Consider the following 13,931-nt stretch of genomic DNA (forward strand, 5'->3'; position numbering starts at 1 on the left):
CGGGGAGGGGGTCGCGACCACTAACAAGTCATGGTTGAGCCTTACTACGCTGGGCCATGTGCCAATTTCCACAAGTACTATTATTTTCCCCAGGGGTCTGACTTCTTCTCCGCTGAAGCCTACCAAGGGAGTATTCGCGGGGCTCAAGTCACTTCCCTGCAGCTGAAGCTGGTCGAACGCAGCTTTGAAGAGGATATCCGCTAAGCTATCTGAGTCAATGAGGACGCGCTTGACCTCGAAATCATTGATCCTCACTTTTATGACGAGCGCATCATCGTGGGGGTAGTGGACCCCGCGCGTATCGTCCTCCGTGAAGAAGATCGGTTCCTCTGTCTTTGACCGCTTTGGAGGATTCTGTTCTTCTCTAGCCGCCTCGCAAACTGATGTTCGAGCTGCCACTGAGGTACAACCCGCAACAATCGAGCCTCCGACTATCACGTGGATGGTGCCCCGAACTGGCCTTTCTTCCGGGGGCTGCCTCTGTGACTGCTCTGCTGGCCTGCTATTGGACTCGGGAGCATCCTTACCGTGCTCCCTTTGCCGACCTGCTTTATTATTATTATTATTATTATTATTACTATTATTCTATACAAAATTCCTTAGATATCTGCGACGAATGAGTTCCTCTATCTCGTCGCAGAGGTTCTTACAGTTCTCGGTACTATGACCATGGTCTCTGTGAAAGCTGCAATATAAATTTGTAATCCTTTCCTTAGGATTTCCCCTCAGGTGGGGTGACCACTTCATGTATGGGGCATCCTTGATTGCCATCAGGATTTCGGCCGCTTAGCATTCAGTGGGGTGTAGTCAGTTCGGTCCGCTATAGGGGCTTGGGACGGCTGACTCGGCTTTACCCCCGAGCTAAGTCCTTCTTCTTTCGGCCGTCTCCTTGGTTGTAAAGTTCTCCTTCTCTCTTTCTCTTTCCGGGCGCGCTCTCGCCCTTCTGGTTGATCTCCTCTTTCGTGGCTATGAACCTGTCTGCGAGCTTGAGGAATTCAGTTATGGTCGCCAGCTAATTGACAACCATGTGCCACTTGAATTTCTTGTGCGTCATGCCCTTCTTGGCTGCTGCAAGGCGCACTGCGGGGTCTAGGCGCGGTATCTGCATGCATGCATCGTTGAACCGCTTGATGTAGCCTCGGATGGACTCTCCCTCTCTCTGAACTATACTGAGAAGGCTTTCCTCAGTTCGTGGGCACCGCTTGTTGGTGACGAAGTGGCACGTGAAGGCTTGCGCGAACTGTGCCCAGCTTCTTATCGATCCGAGTGTAAGGTTTCGATACCACGTGCGGGCCACTCCTCTGAAAGTGGTGGAGAAGGCCACGCGCATGCAAGACTCACTGGCCCTTTCCAGGTGCATCTGTGACTGGAAAGCATCTACATGATCATTCGGGTTGAACGACCCGTCATACTTTTCGAGAGGGGGGTTCTGGGAAGCCTCTTCTTGGTGAGAAGGGCGCTCATTCTGGCGATGATGCCTAGTTTGTCACGAGGCCGGGTGCCGAGGAGGGAGTTGAGGCTGAGGCAGTTGAGGGAACTGCTACTGATAGTGATATTGAGAGACTTGGTGCAGCACCTGCTACTAGTAGAGCTGAAATTGCTAAAACTGCTGCATTTGGGCTTGCATGGCCCGCATGGACTGCACCAGGTTGTCGAGTTGGCTCTAGCTTGTTGTCGGAGGGACGATAGAAGGATCGGTAAAGGTTGTCCCGACCGAGAAAAGTAGGGGGACGCCCAAGGGTGCCGTTACTTGCGGCACGTTCAGGTTGGGGACTTCATCCGCGGAGAGGGGAATAGTGAACTGCCCAATGCAGACCACGGGAACCTGGAGTTGTTCCCCGGTGATGTCCATCTCCATGCTGCGTCTGGCGTTGCTTGAAGAAGCCATGGGTGCTAAGTCTTAAAAATGAGTTGTAAAAACTAAGGGGAGGCTTTTGAAGCATTTCCCACAGACGGCGCCAAATGATGTTGCGCAATCCGGGCACTCCTACCTGGCTGCTAATTGGCTCCTTGTTGGCGACGGACAGCACCTGAGAAGATGAAAAAGAAGGATTCCCGGGGATATACCCGGTGGGAATACTCCGATGCTTAAGTCAGAACGCTGGGGAAGGAGAAAAGAAGAGTGCGGAAGCTAAGAGTGTAGGTCGCGCTTTTTCACTATGCTGGAGAGATTAGCTCGCGAGCAAATATAGATTCAGTCTTCGAGTATGAGAGTGTGGAAATATTCAAAAGTCTCGGAGTCCTCTTTTCCCCTTTGCCTCAAGGGCTTTTATAGGGGCATTCTTGTCAGGTCGGGCATAACCGCCCCTGGGCCCCTGCCACAACCGTTACCTGCCAGGGCTGCGTAGGTGGCCGTTGCAACGTACTCCTTGCTCGGATGGGTGACACGTCTCCAAAGGGCAGGCATGCCTCCGCCCGCTGAGAGGCGTGGGTGCAGACTGTCGAAAGGACAGGGACTGCACCGTCAGTCAAGGGACATGGTGCAGTCTGATTGGTACGGTCTGTTAGATAGAAGCTTCCTGAGAAACGCTCGCGCTGCTCGCTTGCGAGCTATTTTGTAGCGAGCTTAGGAATATGTCAGGGTTACCCTCATTAGAATTGGTCTCTGCAATGACTTATCTGCTTAGGGGCTTGAGCGAGCTGGTTTCCCTAGCTCGCGAGCTAAAGTAGCCTCGGAATATCCCCTTCGGGGTAGCTCGGGGAGCCCGGAGCTTGTGTCGTAGTGAGCTCCTTCTTCAGCGAGCTATGGTATAGCGAGCTGCTTTATAGGCTTGTTACTTAGCCCTTACGATGCTATGATCCTGAGCTGTTGCTCGTGCTGAATCAGGTCCACGTGTCATCGTTTCATAGGTCGGGCCAAATCATCCTCCATCATTTACCAATACCAATATACCTCTTAATGTAATTATTGCACTTTCAGATGTCAGACTTCAGAGCAAACGAACAGGCCCTAAAGCTGGAGGGGTTAAAAATAGGGCTGCAATCTGTACAATCACCCTAACCCACAAGGCCACAACCATATCCAGTCTAAAAGTGGGGTCGAACATTGTTAAGGGGGCAAAAATCAAACTCAAATCAGGGACAAATTATTGAGTGATCTTGAACCCGAATACTTGGACATAAAATACAGCAAACATGTTCAACACATGTACAACTGAGCCATTTCTCTCGTTTAACGGTGTCCAATTTCCTATTCACTTTTCCTACCCACTCTCTACTTGCCGTGAATTGCAGCACATATCTTTCAATTCATAATAGAGATATGTGGAGGCCCTAAAGGACCCATGTCTCTTGTTTATTAGTGTAAATGGAGGCCCTAAAGGACCCCACATGTTCTTTTATACATCTTCGATCAGAATCCGGAGTCAGTCCTCGTATATGAGTTGTTCTAAGTGCATGCGGCTGTAAGTGATGTAAGGATGGTGTGAGAACAAATTTTGTAAGGACTGAACCCGGTCTCCTTTTTATCAATGGGGCAAATTTCAACCCAAACACTCTTTTCATCAGTTCAAAATAAATCTCTTGAGCAATTTCATGAATTAAAAATGATAGATTCTGTGTTTAAACACATAACCAATTCATAAAGTAGACAGAAATATGACAGTTGATATGCTAAGAACCGTGACCATCAACAGATTAGAAACCCTTTACCATATTATATAGACTAATATATGAGTATGTTCTACCTACAATTACAAGTAAGCATTAATCATTAATCATGTGTAGTATTTAGATTTAACTTTTATAACTAGCTTATACCGAAATTAAGACAAATATCCACTTTATACAATAATGAATATATTTACATACAATAAATGTATTAAATTTTGATTTCATATAATAGCAATACTAACATTAGTAGGAGGCTCACCATAAAATAATATAAAAATCCTCTATCCTTTAAAACTAGTACTAAAGGACAAGTAGTGCTCAAAGATAAACAATACATAACCAAGATAAAATTGGTTTTCTTTTCCTTCATCACCACCAGATGACTTTATCTTGTATACTACCTGATGAGACCCATATGCGTGGTCCAAATCTAAGCCACCATGTGGTCCCAGACTAGGCCAGAAAACCTGTTGATGATCCAAACCAGAGTTCATATCTCCCCCCACAATGCCCTGCCCCACCAACACATTCTCGCTGTGTATTGAGAGCATCTCCCGATGATGATATTATTGGTTTTTATATTATTACCGGAAAATGCTCCCAATATATGGCGGGGATATGCTGTGGGGCGTTGTAGTGCAGGACGTTGTGGGGCGGAGATGTAAACTCTCCAAACCAGCCCTACTACCGAGCCAATTAATCGGTCCAACTCAATCCCACATGGCATGCCCAGATTAAGGATGAGCCATCAAAAGCCTTGGACCCGAAAAAGGGACGCAATATAGCCTATTCCCAGCTTCCACACCTCACTCATCGCTTTCTTATCTGGTCAGCCATTTGGCTTAGTCCAATGACTCTTCACCTATTTACTGACTTAAATATCAGACAACTTACCCCGGGAATACACCTTGAGGCTCTCTATTTTTATTTTTTTTGGGTGTCTTCAAAAACAACACGATTCGCCCAATCCCCTTGATTTGTCCAGTTCCCAATTCTTTTCACCTATCTCATATGTTATCTTGAATTCAAATTTAGTGATATAAATGGATTAGATTGGATTTGAATTAAGATATATCTGAATTTGATCCAACACTGTTAATTATAATTCCGATTCAAAGGTTTGATCAGATTTGATAAACATGAATCTGAATTCGAATCTGATTGAAAAGTTGAATATTCGGATATAATCCTATCTAATTTGATTTTTAAAAATAATATTCTAATTTAAATAAAAAATAAAAAATAAAAATACTTTTTAATTATTTTCATCATATATATATTTATAAAAAATAAATAACATATATATATATATGATTGGATATCCTATTCGATCTCATATTCCGAACTACCATATACACTTGATGGTTGGTGTGAGTAAAATGATTGGTCTCACATCATTTAAAACAGCCATCGAGGAGATCTACTACAATTAATTACTGGTCATTGGATTAAAAAAATAGAACTAGTAATTAATTATTGAACAACTAAAGTACAAAATTGACACATTACAATGGAAAACGACAAAATTAGCTTCAATTGCGCAATAAATCCCAAGGTGGGCTTTGGGCAGTCTACAAGACAAAAATCTTCTTGGTGCCAACTTAAATCTTGGTGGAAAAGTGTTGACTTACAACTGAAAACATTCAAGGTGATGGTAGTGCTGTCGGTAGACTTTTGCATCGATTTCAAACAGAAAGCTAGGCTCCGTTTATTTGTAATGCAAATGCCAAATTAGGGTATTTATGTAATATGGTTCGTGTTTGTGAGTATTTATTTAACATGTAAAAGATTAATAGTTATTAGATTAAAAATACATTTTTTTGACATTTTTGTACTCTGAAAAGAGAACATTACTGTTCCTATGTTTTGGATATAATTTTGTATTGTTTTGATAATCAACTTTTTAATCAAAGTTAACGCATTGGAGCATTTAATGATAGAGTTCACATTTAGTACCGATTTCAAACAAATAAGATGAGTATAAAAATGGTTTAAAATCTAAACCATGTTTATATTCATGAACCGAAAAGAGGGTAAATATGTACAATACAAATATATACAAAATACAAGCTTTTACACTCTACATTTTTGTATTTGTACTCCTTCCAAACTGAGCCTCGTGGTAAAATTTTTGAGGAATTTCAAGCATGCATATATATATATATATATAGATATACTTGCATTGTAATACCAAAAAAAATGAGTAATACTTGCATTCAGTGATAACCACTGTATGGAGTAGGTACCCAAAAACGCGCTTATATGTAGTTGTATTACATCTATTGAGAGAAATTTGAGACATCTTTGTAAAATGAACTACATAGATCTAAGCTATAAGAACCATCTATAGTTTGGTACCTATCAAACCGATCCCCACTCAATTGATATTCTTTCAAAATTACATGGATTTCTGGTTGGTTAAAAATTTCAAGTATTGTATCATTAGGGCACCATAGAAATTGTCATCTTAAATGTGTACTTTATCAAGAAGTGATAAACTTGAATTTGAAGTACGAGGATAACAAAGTAGATCAAAGCATAGATTTTAAATAAAAAAGACATAGTAATGTCGTTTCCATCATTCTCATTTAGGACATTGATTGGGGCCTTATTTTACCAAGTTCTATGTAGAAAACATCTAGATTATTTATCTCAAGGAACCATTCAACCTAAAATCTTAAGCTGTTAGATGGGGTCACTGAACAATTATTTATTCTCTAAGATACCCCTCACATTAAAGTCTATTGCGTTTGAACCGTAAACAAGCACAAGCCTAATCATACTTTGTATTGAAATTTAATTAAAATGGAGGCGACAATTAAGAATCACTATAACAAAATCATCTTATAGCGGCGGAAGGATCTGCCACTATACATTTAAAAAACCGCCACTATAGATATTTAGCGGCGGATTAATGACGGATCCCGTTCCACCGCTCTATGCACCGCCGCTATAAGTTCTAGCGGCATCTACAAAAACCTTCGCTATAAGTCATCAATAGCAGTGGAACATTTGTTATTGCGGCATATATATCTACTGCTAAAAGATTATTTAATTGTCATCAATTCATATATCCGCTGCTATATGTATCATTTCATCATATAACGGCGAATATATCCACTACAAACAACTGTCTTGAATACACAAAAGCTAGATATATAGCCGTGGATATATGCATTGCTTAAAAAATTGATATCCACTGCTAAAAGAAAACCCAAATATATTAGCAATGAGTATATCCACCACCAAAAGAAAACCCAAATATATATGTTAACTCCTATTCGCTTTTATCCAACTTGATTAACACCTATAACATCACATCAAAATTTCAAATAAAATTTAATAAAACTAATATATTAATTAAAAACAAATATACATCTTAATGTGCGTTTCATACATTAATGATATAGAAAATGTACAAAATTCTTGTTACATATAATAATAAATCACAAAAAAATATTGTATCATCAATATTTTCAACAAAGCCTTCTATCATTCTTGTATTGGTTCCACTTGAAAAACAAGGAAAACAAATATAAAAATTAGATTGTTCATTATATACATCAAGGTTTATAAGTTTAAAGACTAGTTAAAGATATGAAAAGAACCTAAGAATTTTGTTTTAAGATAATATAAAGTCAAAATACATATAAATGAAGACACATATGTAAATATGCAAATGTATGGGCTCCACCAATACAAAAACCTAAATAATACTAATATGTGGGCCCCACCAATACATAGAACTTATATAAATGGATATGTGGGTCCCCCTAACACAAATCCTATAAAAATAGATATTTGGGACCCACCAACACATAGAACTTGTACAAAAGACTGAACCAAATGACTAATCTAAAGTGCTAGAACTGAATGACTTGTTGCTTTGTCTATTGGTGAATAAGTTATTAAGAGGGTCATGAGCTCCTTAATGGATGAAGCTGAAGTTGGGTTAACAATTTATTATTTAACTATTTTATCAATTAAGGGAGTCATTTGGTTCAACCACTTTAACGGTTAGCAAAGAGCCAACCCCTAATAGGCTACCACTAGTTTCCAACCTCCTAGGTGCTCTCATAAAATCAACAAGAATAGAAGGAAAGCAAAACATGAACTCGTAGGAATTGTCGCATAGAAAGTGGTAATAACATTCTTCTCTCCTTTTTCTTTCTAAGTGAACTTCTATGTCTAGAAACCTTCAAAGATAAGGGAAGAAGAATATAAAGAAATATAATAAAAACCACAAGATTGAAGTGTATGAAGTAAAGTGTCAAATAGGATGATATTAGAAGCACAAAAAACAACATGGCAAAGAAGGCAACCACAATTTCATCAGCTCTGCATGAAATCAATACAAATTCTCACACCAATGAACAAAGAGTAAAAGCACTTCTTGAATTGGTAAGATATGCATAAACATCCATCAAGGTTAGAGTAGACGTTCAAGACTGCTATCAGCCTTGAACCCTAATAGATTTCAGGTTTGAAAATAGAAGAAAAAGTATAGAGAAGAGAGGAGAAAGAGAAGAGAGAGCAGTAGAACACAAGGGTTGAAAGGAGGGACAGAATCTTAATGTTCTGCCGCCGCCACTTCTATTTAGTATTTATAGGTTATGATCATTACATGAAAAGGACAGATCTGCCCTTAGTATTTACATAACAAATAGAACAAAATAAAACTGAAATAAATAACAACTGAAATAACCAACTGACCACCAGCTAACCCTAGGATGACTAGAACACATTCTACCCTACGAACACAGTGGGACCATAGCTGTGGGGCCCACATCAGTGTTCTTTACACTCTCCCTCAAGTTGGGAATAAATGTTTATCATTCCCAACTTGGAGAGATCCATCTCTATCTTCTTCCTTGGTACAGCTTTGGTGAGGATATCTACTAGCTGCATGTTGGATGTGATGTACGGGAGACACACTTCTTGTGATGAGACCCTCTCTCATACAAAATGTCGATCAACTTCAATATATTTAGTTCTGTCATATTGCACCGGATTGTATGCTATATTAATAGCTGCTTGATTATCACAATAGAACATCAGAGGCTTCCCATACTCAACACCCAACTCCTCAAGTAGTGATCTCAGCCATAGAATTTCAGCCACTCCGTTAGCCATTGACCTGTATTCAACTTCAGCACTAGATCGGGACACAACACTTTGTTTTTTACTCCTCCAAGAGACAATGTTACCTCCCACAAGGGCACAATATCCAGAGGTAGACCTTCTGTCATCAATACTCCCAGCCCAATTGGCATCCGTATAGACCTCTACCTTCATGTGGTCATTGTTCTTGAACAGTATACCTCTACCCGAGCATCTCTTCAAATATGCTAATATTCTTTCCATTGCAAGAAGATGTGTGGTTCTAGGAGAATGCATGTACTGGCTGACAACACTAACTGCATAACTGATATCTGGCCGAGTGAGGAAGAGATATAGGAGCTTTCCCACTAATCGCTGGAACATAACTTTGTCTTCAAGAGGCTCCCCAGTTTCTACACTAATCTTGTGGTTCTATTCAATGGGTGTATCTGTAGACTTGACACCTAACTTTCCAGTTTCCGCCAACAGATCTAGAACATATTTCCTCTGAGAGACAAACATCCCCTGTTTAGATCTAGCAACCTCAATACCCAAAAAATACCATAGTGCATCAAGATCTTTCACCTCAAACTCTTGATGAAGGAGCTGTTTGAGGGACTCAATCTCATGGCTATCATTTTCTGTCCCCACAATATCATCAACATATACTGCAAGTAGTGTCAGAGAGGACTCCACCCTCTTGATGAATAGTGTATGATCTGACTGGGCCTATACATAACTGAACTTCCCAAGGGCTAATCTGAATCTATCAAACCAAGCTCTAGGTGACTGCTTCAAACCATACAATGCCTTATTGAGTCGACAGACCTTTTTACCTGTCTTTGTATCATAGAATCCAGGAGGCTACTGCATGTAAACCTCTTCCTGCAGGTCTCCATTGAAAAAAGCATTTTTAACGTCCATTTAGTACAAAGGTCAAGTGTGGCTTGCTGCAAGAGATAATAGAACTCGAATGGTGGTCATTTTGGCTACCGGGGCAAAGGTCTCCAAGTAATCTATACCATAAGTCTGGGTGAACCCTTTTGCAACTAGTCGAGCTTTGTACCTCTCAATGGATCCATCTGCATTGTGCTTCACAGTAAATACCCATCTGCATCCAACTGGTTTCTTTCCTTTGGGCAGATCAACTAGCTCCCAGGTATTATTTTTCAACAGGGCATCCATTTCAACTTGCATTGCACCTCTCCACTCCGGGACTGATAGGGCTTCTTGCATTGTTCTTGGAATAGGGACATTGGCAACGGAAGTAAGATAGGTCCTGTAGGAGGGAGATAGGCGATCATAGGATAAAAACTGGGAAATGCAGTGGGTTGTAGATGTGGTTAAATGCCATTTCCCTTTACGGACGACAATGGGAAGGTCAAGGTCGTCGGTAGGAGGTGAAGTGGCAACAGTGGAAGGAGTCTCTGTGGACCCTGGGACTGTAATACCTGGACTTGGAGCCACAGAAGAGGTTGGAGCTGGCCTAGACTGCTGATGACTGGGATCAACCTGCCTGCACCGCCTGTGATAGACTCTCAACTCCTAATCCCTTTGACCACCCTCACTACTGCAGCCCTCATCACTCAATGGAATAGGTAAAGAAACAACCCCAAAAGTATTAACCCTACCCTCACTATGCTCCCCCTGAAGAAAATGACCCAAATCCCCACTCTCACTGCTCTCCCCCTGAGGAGAAACCCGAGAATAATAGGGTGTCTCCTCAAAGAAAGTGACATCCATGGAGACAAATCTCGTTCCTGAGGCAGGATCATAGTAGCAATAACCCTTTTGAGTTTGTGCATAACCAAGAAAAATGCATTTGGAGGCCTTTGGTTCGAACTTGGAGTGATGGGGTCCGAGAATCTGAACAAAACATGTACAACCAAATGTTTTAGGGGGAACAGTAAACAATTCCTCATTTGGGTATAGAAGGGAAAAAGGAGATTTCATATCAAGAACCCGGGAAGGAACCCGATTTATAAGATATACCGTCGTGAGGATAGCATCACCCCAGAAGCGAATAGGGACATTGGAGGTAAACATAATACTTCTAGACCTCCAAGATGTGCATATTCTTCCTTTCTGCAACCCCATTCTACTGAGGTGTATGAGGGCAAGTGCTCTGGGGGATAACCCCATGATTAAAAAGGTAAGATGCCAATGGCTTAGCAAGGTATTCCTTTGCATTATCAGATCTAAGAACTTTGATCTTGGCATCAAACTGGGTTAGGATCATTTGGTGGAAGTTTTGGATTAGGGCGGAAACCTCATCTCGTGAACGCATAAGATAAACCCAAGAAAACCGAGTATAGTCATCAACAAATAACAAAAAATATCTGTACCCACCCATAGAAGGGATGTGATATGGCCCCAAACATCAGTATGCACAATATCAAAAGAACTATTACTCCTTTTATTACTCAATGAATAAGAGTTTTTATAATGTTTAGCAAACTCACAACTTTCACATTTCAACTGGGACAACTCAACAGACTCAAACAAAGTAGGAAATAGACTCTTTAAGGATCGAAAAGACAAATGACCCAATTGGTTATGCCAAAGCATAACCGGACTCACAATCTGAGAAACAAGTGACTCTTCCCGACGAGAACTCTCCCCGAACAGATAGATCCCATTCGTCTCACGGCCAGTCCCAATCACCTTGTTCGTCTCCAGGTCCTAAAAAACACATCGGTCAGGGAAGAAAGTTACTGAGCAGTTCATATGTTTGGTAATACTACTAACTGAAAGAAGGTTAGTATCAAGCTTAGGAACATGCAAGACAGAAGACAATGAGATAGTATCTGCTAGCTTGATGTCACCCTTGCCAGAAATGGGGACAAGAGAGCCATCAACAATAAATACTTTATCCCTACCAGAAGATAAATGATAAGTGGTAAACAATGAAATCAAGCTAGTCATAAGGTTGGATGCACCTAAATCTATTACCCAACAGGGTTCAGTAGTACCTGGAGCTGAGGCATGGTAGGTTGAGGCTCGAGTACCTGAATGTGCGAAAGCAGATGTGGCAGGGTTGATGGTGACTGCGGTGGCTGAGCTGAGTTACCAACTTCATTTTCCAACTGTATTAGAGCAGCCTGAACTGCAGCTAAGGTCTCTAAGGGTGTGCCTCTTGTGCCAGACGAGGATATTGAATCAGTAGTCACGGCCATATGAGCATTACCCTTCTTGTTTCTCAACTTTGTCGGGACCAAATGAGGATGCAGCTTCCAACATGTTTCTTTTGTGTATTTGGGTTTTCTTACAATGCTCACATACCACATCCCTTTTATCTTCCTTCTTCCTGTCCCTTTCTGAATCACCCCCTGATTTGGGTTTAACAACTATAAGGGCCGGTGTAAGAGGCTGAGGTTGCATCATGACTTTCCTCCTGATCTCTTCACTATGCACTAAGAAGTATGCCTGAGAGAGGGTCACACTATCTCTGGTTAAAATCTGTTGCCGCACAATATCATACTCTGAATTCAGGCCTGCCATAAACTCAAACACCCTGTTTGTCTCGACTTGCTTTCTATGGGTTTGTGCACCTTTGGGACTCTCCTACTCAAGAGTCTCTAAGTTATCAATCTCATGCCACAGGGACTTCAAGGTAGAGAAGTAGACCGAAACCGGTTTCTCTCCTTGTTTAAGAGTATTAACTTCACATTTCAATTCATATGCTCTGACAACATTAAGGGGTTGGGAATAAGTTTCTTTCATAACATCCCATATCTCCTTAGCTGTCTTTGCCCACAAGTAATTTCGGCTGATATGAGGCTGCAGAGAATTACACAGCCATGTCATAACCAAGTAGTTTTCTTGGACCCACTTGGTATACATGGGGTCTCCCTTGGAGGGTTCTTTCACATCTCCCAAGAGATACCCTAATTTACCCCTTCCTCCAATAGCCATCATGGCTGATTGGGCCCATTCCAAATAGTTTGATCCATCAAATCTTACGGTTGTAATCTGAAAACCTGTCTCAGAAACACCACCATAACTGTTGTTCCCAAAACTACTTTCTGCCTGATTCTTAAACTTCATTTCGGTTAAGAACCAGTAGTTTCAAAAATTATGGTTACTATAGTCAAAGAACAACACTTGGACTATCAATCACAATAAAAAATTAGTATAGAACCAATCTGTATTCACGGTATATGTGCATGAAACAGGTATAAGTCTGATCTGAAACAAATTAGCAAACATAACAGCAACAGTCCGTACAGTTTTCACCTCTTAAAAGAGTTCGAAACCCCAAAAAAAATCTGAAAATAGCTTGGAGAATAATCTGATATGTTGAAGCAAAATTAGGGTTTTAATCAGTCCTTAAAAAAAATTCTCAGCCGCACATTCTAGGCAGTACCGTACAGATAAAACTTGTAGTAGGGTTAATATGAAACCCTAAAACTAATCAATGCTGAGGAGAAAACTTAAGAAGAGCTTCACAGGTAGATCACAAGGCTCGGCCCAACATTAGGGTTTGTCGCAGGGTTAAGACAAAACCCTATAGAATAGAAAGAAGAAAACCCTAGAGTGGTTCAGCCGCCCTTTCTAGATAGGTCCAACCTATCTTCTCAGATAGTACTTCTCTCAGAAAATAAAATAACTTACAAGAGAATGTTGTTCGCTGCCTTCCAAAGTTACCCGAACCCTAGCCTTCTCTGATTCTTCCTGATCACCAACACTCTGCAACCGTGGCAAGTCTTCAACAGCTGCTAAACCCTTTGGTAGTCAACGAACTCTACTTTCTCAGCTTCCAACCCTAGATGGTTCTCATGTGGTTGGCTGGACTAGACTCACATGAGAAACCCTAGCTCTGATACCAAGTAGACGTTCAACACTCCCTTCAGCTCCGACCTGGCGACCTGCCCTTACACCGACCTAGCGACCTCGACCATAACTTAGGTCGGCTTGTAGCACCTTGTCTAGGGTCAGCCTGTAGCACCTCGTCACTAGCCGAAGTGACCTCAACGCGATGAGTGACCTCCATCAAGGGCTTGCCGACCTGACTAGGGACCAGGCGGTAACCTGCGAGATGTGCTCGCCAACAAATTCGGCACGCATATCCCGACGCTCCCAGGTTTCTCGGAAGTTGACCCACGTACTGAATGTTCCGGAGGATGGTCAACGTGTATGGCGGTTACCTCCGAGGATCTCGAACCAGTTAGGCACAACCTCTCAGAAATCTCGGATGTAGTGCGTGAGGCCCAAACCAA

This window comes from Nelumbo nucifera, chromosome 1 (genome assembly GCF_055504915.1).
Source record: "Nelumbo nucifera cultivar China Antique chromosome 1, China Antique-T2T, whole genome shotgun sequence".
Taxonomy (NCBI): domain Eukaryota; kingdom Viridiplantae; phylum Streptophyta; class Magnoliopsida; order Proteales; family Nelumbonaceae; genus Nelumbo; species Nelumbo nucifera.